The sequence below is a fragment of the Triticum dicoccoides genome, chromosome 6B (genome assembly GCF_002162155.2).
Source record: "Triticum dicoccoides isolate Atlit2015 ecotype Zavitan chromosome 6B, WEW_v2.0, whole genome shotgun sequence".
Taxonomy (NCBI): domain Eukaryota; kingdom Viridiplantae; phylum Streptophyta; class Magnoliopsida; order Poales; family Poaceae; genus Triticum; species Triticum dicoccoides.
In genome coordinates this window covers 709,857,052-709,863,985 of record NC_041391.1, presented here as the reverse complement: position 1 = coordinate 709,863,985, position 6,934 = coordinate 709,857,052, and positions in this window count along the sequence as shown.

Below are 6,934 nucleotides of genomic sequence, written 5' to 3'. Positions count from 1 at the left end.
ATTTGTGCCGTAACTCGAAGGAGAAGGTAGCAGTCGACCTGCACCTCGTCGTCCTTGTGGATCGGAACGAATTTCATACTTAGGCGAGTACTGGACTGCAGCTAAGCCCCCGAGTGGGAGGTTTGCTCTCCACTCGGTAGGATTTCAAATACTTAGGCGAGTACCGGACTGCAGCTAAGCCCCCGAGTGAGAGTCAGACTCACCACTCGGTAGGATTTCAAACACTTAGGCGAGTACTGGACTGCAGCTAAGCCCCTGAGTTGGAGGTTTGCTCTCCACTCGGTAGGATTTCAAACACTTAGGCGAAAACGGATTCGCAGCTAAGCCCCCGAGTGGGAGGTTTGCTCTCCACTCGGTAGGATTTCAAACACTTAGGCAAAATGGATTCGCACCTAAGTCTCCGAGTGAGAGGCTTGCTCTCCACTCGGTAGGATTTCAAACACTTAGGCGAAACGGATTCGCAGCTAAGCCCCCGAGTGGGAGGTTTGCTCTCCACTCGGTAGGATTTCAAACACTTAGGCGAAATGGATTCGCAGCTAAGTCTCCGAGTGAGAGGCTTGCTCGTCACTCGGTAGGAATTTTTTTTACAAACTTAGGCGAAACGGATTCGCAGCTAAGCCACCCACTGGGGGATTTCTTACATAAACAAAAGCAGCAACAATTAATGGGAAAATTATAACACTTTTGTCTTTGGTGAACAAACTACAGGAGTACTTTTATTACTTCTCATCCGAGTGAATACTTAAGTGTAAAAGGGGCGGAGCAGATCCGCATTCCAAGCTCGTGGCTCATCAATCTGGCGACCGACGTTGTAAAGACGGTATGCTCCATTGTGGAGAACTTTGGTGACGATGAAGGGGCCTTCCCAAGTAGGGGCAAGTTTGTGTGGCTTATGTTGGTCCACTCGGAGGACCAAGTCTCCTTCTTGGAAGGCTCGACTCTTCATGTTTCTGGCATGGAATTGATGCAAGTCTTGCTGATATATGGTCGATCGGATCATGGCCATCTCTCTCTCTTCTTCCAGAAGGTCGACTGCATCCTGCCGGGCTTGCTCTGCTTCAACTTCAGAGTAGAGCTCGACTCGCGGTGCATTGTGAAGCAGATCACTCGGCAGAACCGCTTCAGCTCCATAGACCAGAAAGAATGGAGTTCTCCCAGTCGACCGATTTGGAGTAGTCCTCAATCCCCAAAGAACTGATGGAAGTTCGTCGACCCACGCGCCTGCTGCGTGTTTGAGGTCACGCATCAATTGGGGTTTCAGTCCTTTGAGAATTAGGTCATTGGCTCTTTCGGCTTGTCCATTCGACTGGGGGTGAGCGACCGAAGCGTAGTCGACTCGTGTGCCTTGAGAAGCGCAAAAGGCTTTGAATTGGTCAGAGTCGAAGTTTGACCCATTATCAGTGATGATGCTATGCGGAACTCCATATCTGAATATGAACTCTCTGATGAAACTGATAGCAGTGCCGGCATCAAGATTCTTGATAGGCTTGGCTTCGATCCACTTGGTGAACTTGTCGACTGCCACCAGTACATGGGTGAAGCCGCTCCTGCCCGTTCTCAGTGGTCCAACCATATCTAATCCCCAAACTTCGAAGGGCTAGACGATTGGAATGGTCTTCACGGCTGAGGCGGGCTTGTGCGACATATTGGAGTAGAACTGACATCCTTCACACTTGTCGACTATCTCTTTTGCCATTTCGTTTGCTCTGGGCCAGTAAAAACCCGCTCAGTATGCTTTAGCCACAATCCTCCGAGAGGACGCATGATGGCCACAGGTCCCCGAGTGGATGTCGTTGAGAATTATCCAACCCTCTTCCGGCGTTATGCATTTCTGACTGGCTCCAGTCGCGCTTTCTCTGTACAACTGTCCCTTCATGACAATAAAGGCCTTGGATCGATGGACGATCTGTCGAGCCTCTTCTTCATTCTTTGGGAGCTCTTTCCGTAGGATATATGCGATGTAAGGCACTGTCCAGTCGGGAGTGATAACCAAAACTTCCATGATCAGGTTGACCACGGCTAGAACCTCGACTTCAGTCGGATCCGTGGCACTTTTTGGCTGTGGGGCTTCTCCAGTGAAAGGATCCTCTTGAAATGATGATGCGTGGATATGTTCCAAAAACACACCACTGGGAATGGCTTCTCTCTTGGAACCTATCTTTGCCAAGTCATCAGCTGCTTGATTTTTCAGTCGGGGGATATGATGAAGCTCTAACCCCTCGAATTTCTTCTCCAGCTTTCTTACTGCGTTGCAGTAACCAGTCATGGCTGGGCTTCTGACGTCCCACTCCTTCATCACTTGGTTAACCACCAAATCCGAGTCGCCGTAGACCATGAGGCGACGGACGCCAAGTGAAATGGCCATACGCAACCCATACAAAAATGCTTCATATTCTGCTTCGTTGTTGGAGGAATCAAAGTGAATCTGGAGTACATATCTGAGCTCATCTCCTCGGGGGGAAACCAACACTACCCCAGCACCGGAACCATTCAGCATCTTAGAGCCATCAAAGAACATGGTCCGGTGCTCCGAGTGAACTTGAGTCGGCAGTTGCTGTTCAGTCCACTCGGCGAGGAAATCTGCTATTGCTTGGGACTTGATAGCTTTATTTGCCTCAAATCTGATATCCAGGGGAAGGAGCTCAATCGCCAATTTTGCCACTCGAGCAGTTGCATCTCTGTTGTGCAAAATCTTTGATAATGGGGCATCACTGACGACTGTAATGGTATGGTCAGAGAAGTAGTGAGCAACTTTCTTCATGGTCATATAAATCCCATATACAAGCTTCTGATAATGAGGGTATCTTTGCTTTGATGGGGTCAAGACTTCAGAAATATAATATACTGGGTGCTGAACTTTGAAGGCTTTCCCTTCTTCTTCCCGCTCGACCGTAAGTACTGTACTGACGACTTGTCCTGTGGCTGCAATGTAAAGCAGCAAGGGATCTTTGCTGATCGGGGCAGCAAGCACCGGCTGGGTGGAAAGCAGGGCTTTTAGCTCTACAAATGCTGCATCAGCTTCAAGAGTCCACTCGAACTTGTCTGACTTCTTCATCAGTCGGTAAAGAGGCAATGCCTTTTCACCAAGACAAGAGATGAATCGACTTAAAGCGGCCAAGCAACCGGTAAGCTTCTGAACATGGTGCACACGCACAAGTCTTTTCTTTCAGAGTATAGTGCCCACTTTCTCTGGATTTGCGTCGATTCCTCGTTCGGAAACAAGAAAACCGAGTAGTTTTCTGCCAGGAACTCCGAATGTGCTTTTTGATGGATTAAGCTTGATATCATACCTCCTGAGGTTGGCAAATGTTTCAGCGAGGTCAGTCAGCAGGTCGGAACTTTTCCGTGACTTGACCACAATATCATCCATGTATGCTTCCACATTCCGACTTATTTGAGTGAGCAAACACTTCTGAATCATCCGCATGAACGTGGCTCCGGCATTCTTGAGGACGAATGGCATGGTGACATAACAGAAGCACCCGAATGGGGTGATGAAAGCTGTTTTGATCTCATGGGGTCCATACAGACGGATCTGATGGTACCCGGAATAAGCATCTAAGAAAGATAGTCGCTCACGTCCCGCAGTCGAGTCGACTATTTGGTCGATGCGCGGGAGAGGAAAATGATCTTTTGGGCAGGCCCGATTGATATGTTTAAAATCAATGCACATGCGAAGTGACTTGTCCTTCTTAGGGACCATGACAACATTGGCGAGCCACTCGGAGTGGTAAATTTTTTCGGATAAACTCTGCTGCTAAGAGCTGAGCCACCTCTTCGCCAATGGCCTTCCTTTTCTGGACGGTGGACCGTCGCAGATGTTCCTTGACAGGTTTCGCCTTTGAGTTGACTCGTAGACGGTGCTCAGCCAGCCCCCTGGGCACACCTGGCATGTCAGAAGGTTTCCATGCAAAGATGTCCCAGTTCTCACGGAGGAACTGGATGAGCGCTTCTTTCTATTTGGGGTCGAGTGTTGTGGAGATATTAGTCGGAGCAGCGTTGGGGTCGGCCGGGTGGATATGAACTGGCTTTGTCTGACCGGACGACTAAAACGCTGATTCTGTGGCGGGCTTCTTAGCTCGCAACAAATCACTCGGGTCCACATTTTTTTGGTGTTCTATCAATTCTTCTGCTACCATCTGAGCATCGGCGATCTTTGAGCCCTTCTGAAAGCACTCTTCCGCCTTCTTGCGATTGCCAGTAACAGTGATCACACCCTTAGGGCCAGGCATCTTCAATTTGAGGTACACGTAACATGGTCGAGCCATAAAACATGCATAAGCTGGCCTGCCCAAAATAGCGTGATAGGCACTCTGGAAATTAACGACCTCAAATGTCAACTTTTCTTTGCAGAAATTTTTGGAATCACCAAAAACTACATCAAGAGCAATCTTGCCGAGTGACGCGGCCTTCTTGCCAGGAATTACTCCATAGAAACTCATGTTGCTTGTACTGAGTCTGGACATCGGAATGCCCATCCCTTTCAGTGTCTCTGCGTACAGTATATTCAAACTACTGCCACCATCCATCAACACTTTAGTCAGTCGAGTACCTTCGACGACTATGTCGACCACCAGAGCTTGCCTCCCAGGGGTGGCTATGTGCGTCGGGTGATCAGACTGGTCGAATGTGATGGCCATCTGAGACCACTTCAGATAATTGGGTGTCCCCGGAGCAACCATATTCACCTCTCGGTTTATAACTTTCAGTCGACTTTTGCTTTCAACGTCAGAAAAAATCATCAGGGTGGAATTGACCTGGGGATATCCATCATCACTATCCTCTTTGTCATCAACTTTGTCCGACTCCTTTTCTTTGTCCTTGGGATGTTTCCCCTGGAACTGCTGGATCAAGAGCCGACACTGTCGAGTGGTATGTTTCGGGTAAATGAAATTACCCTCTTCATCTTTCATCGTGTGGATGTGGCATGGCAAATCCATCACGTCATTTCCCTCCTTGTCTTTCACTTTCTTGGGGTTCCAAGGCCCTTTGGGCTTCCCTTTGAACTTTCCTTGAGTCACGGCCAAGGCTTCTCCAGGAGAAGCTGGCTCGGCTTTCCGTTTCTGCTTCCAACTGGAGTTCCCTCCTCCGGTTTCGTGGGCGAGTGACTTGTGCTTACCACTCCGGAGCCGATCCTCTTCTTCACCATTGGCATACTTGGTGGCTATCTCCATCATTTGACTCAGATACATGTCTCCGGTTTGACCAATTTTCAGGTTCAGCTCTCTGTACTTAACGCCTTCCTTGAAGGCACAGACTGCCTGGTGATCAGATACATTCTCTACCGTGTGATGCAATGTGATCCATCTCTGGATGTAATCTCTCAAAGTCTCATTCGGCTTCTGTACACAAGTTTGCAGCTCTGTCAGTCCTGCCGGTCACTTGCAAGTTCCTTCAAACATTCTGACAAACACTCGGGAAAGATCTTCCCAAGTGTAAATGCTGCTGGGTGCTAACTGATTCAGCCACGCTCTGGCCGAGCCCTCCAACATAAGAGGCAGATGCTTCATGGCCACCTCATCATTACCGCAGCCGATCTGAACAGCCACTCGGTAGTCCTCAAGCCAAGTATCAGGCTTGGACTCACCAGTGAACTTGCTGACTCCAGTCGCCAACCTGAAGTTGGGAGGAATCATCGTGGCACTGATGGCTCTGCTGAAGCACTCTGGTCCTAAGACGTGCACTCTGCTGCTGGTGGGTACATCTCTGTCGTTACCCTCTCGGTGAGCTCTGTTCCTGTCGACCAGACCTTGAACGATAATGGATCTCGCATCAAAGCCTGGTTCCCTGGGGTCGACTGGAACCCTTCGCCCAACACTGTTGTCGGTGTCAAAACCGGCGGATCTCGGGTAGGGGGTCCCGAACTATGCGTCTAGGCGGATGGTAACAGGAGACGAGGGACACGATGTTTTTACCCAGGTTCAGGCCCTCTTGATGGAGGTAAAACCCTACGTCCTGCTTGATTAATATTGATGATGTGGGTTAGAAGAGTAGATCTACCACGAGATCAAGGAGGCTAAACCCTAGAAGCTAGCCTATGGTATGATTGTTGTTCGTCCTATGGACTAAGGCCATCCGGTTTATATAGACACCGGAGAGGGCTAGGGTGTCACATCCCTGGCTGCTGGTAGTGCTCTAGGCTAGCTCATGTGTGCATCATGTTTAAATTCTGAAAATTTGAACTGAGGGAATTTTGGAAGCCTCAAAAACTTAAATAAAAGAGGGGCAAAAACCCTAGAAATCTCATTCATTGCTCCAAAATGCTCTTCTTAAATGTTTGATAATTTTTGGTATGGGTTCTGGTCCCAACCAAAATATTGAACATTTTTAAGGAATTATTTTGGGACTTTGAATTTAAATCATTAGCTATTTGAATTTGAATTATATTCATATAACTAGAATATAATTTCAAATACCCCTGAAATATTTTATAAGCTTTTGGAAAAGTCCATCTAGCAATATAAAATATTCAGAGGAGCTTTGGCATTGTTTGAATTATTATTTTTAATTCAAAACAGTGGCAAAAGAATTAAATAAAAGAAAACAGAACTGAAATAGAAATAAAAGAGAGAGAGAGAGAAGGAAGTACCTGGCCTTACCTGTCCAGCCCAGCTGGCCCAGCTCCCCCACCTGGCCAGCCCAGCCCGCCACCGCTACTCCCCCCCTGTCGTCTTCCTCTACCAGTAGGCAGAGGCGAGGCGTGGCGCGCGCCCGAAGAGCGCCGGCCACCTCCTGCTTCGCCGTGGCGGCCTCCCCGACTCCCTCGCGACGCCACGGAGACGCCCTCGCCCCCTGCACCTCTCCTCTCTCCCCCCTGGACCCCATTCCCTCCTCTGCTTCCCTCTCGCGCACACCACCGAGCGGAGCTCACCGTCATCGTCGCCGTACCCATGGCCACCGGCCACCCCTAGCCTCGCCGATGCACCCAGGAGCT